Source organism: Oncorhynchus tshawytscha, linkage group LG05 (genome assembly GCF_018296145.1).
Source record: "Oncorhynchus tshawytscha isolate Ot180627B linkage group LG05, Otsh_v2.0, whole genome shotgun sequence".
In the NCBI taxonomy this organism is placed as follows: Eukaryota; Metazoa; Chordata; class Actinopteri; order Salmoniformes; family Salmonidae; genus Oncorhynchus; species Oncorhynchus tshawytscha.
The window spans coordinates 42430085-42431176 of record NC_056433.1 but is presented as its reverse complement, the minus strand read 5'-3'; positions in this window follow the sequence as shown (position 1 = coordinate 42431176).

Genomic DNA, 1092 nt, shown 5'->3' with positions numbered 1-1092 from the left:
CCTGTGCAGGTTTACAATTTTCTCCCTGATGTCCTTACACAGCTCTCTGGTCTTGGCCATTGTGGAGAGGTTGAAGTCTGTTTGATTGAGTGTATGGACAGGTGTCTTTTATACAGGTTACGAGTTCAAACAGGTACAGTTAATACAGGTAATGAGTGGAGAACAGGAGGGCTTCTTAAGGAAAAACTAACAGGTCTGTGAGAGCCGGAATTCTTACTGGTTGGTAAGTGATCAAATACTTATGTCATGCAATAAAATGCTAATTAATTACTTAAAAATCATACAATGTGATTTTCTGGATTTTTGTTTTAAGTTCCGTCTCTCACAGTTGAAGTGTACCTATGATAAAAAGTACAGACCTCTACATGCTTTGTAAGTAGGAAAACCTGCAAAATTGGCAGTGTATCAAATAGTTGTTCTCCCCACTGTAGCTCCATTCTTGTGTATTTTATTCCTCTTGTATTACTATTTTTCTTTTTATTATAATTTTTTTGCTGCATCATTGGGAAGTGCTCATAAACAAGCATTTCAAGGTTAAGTCTACACCCATTGCATGTGATAAATAAAAATGTATTTGAATTACTTGGAGGAATATGGAGAATAGGACTAATAGCCCTTTCTTCTCCTTTTCACCAAAGTAGCAATTGTCAGCAATTTAAAATACTACATACTGTTTTTTCCTCTCTGTCTTCTGTTTGCCAACATGACCAGCGGCGAGAGATGGAATGTCCCCTGTAGGTAAGGCTGTCAAATCCTCTTCTTATGCGCGTGGCTTCTGGACATCTTTTGTCTGTGGTTTGTTTGTTTGTTTGTGTGTGTGAGAGTGTGAGAGAGAGAGAGAGGAAGGAAGGAAGGAGAGAATAAGAAAGGAGAGAATAAGAAAGGAGAGAATAAGAAAGGAGAGGAGAGGAGAGGAGAGAACCCTTCACCAACAGCAGGTGGCATCATTGTAAAGCTATTAGCAGGTTTGGCATAAAAAGTGGGGTTCTAGGCTGTACTGGAATTTTCTAGAAAAGTAATTCATGCATTTACCCACCAGTTACAAATAGTAATCTGAAACTTTATATTGAATGTCACTGACTTTATTTAACA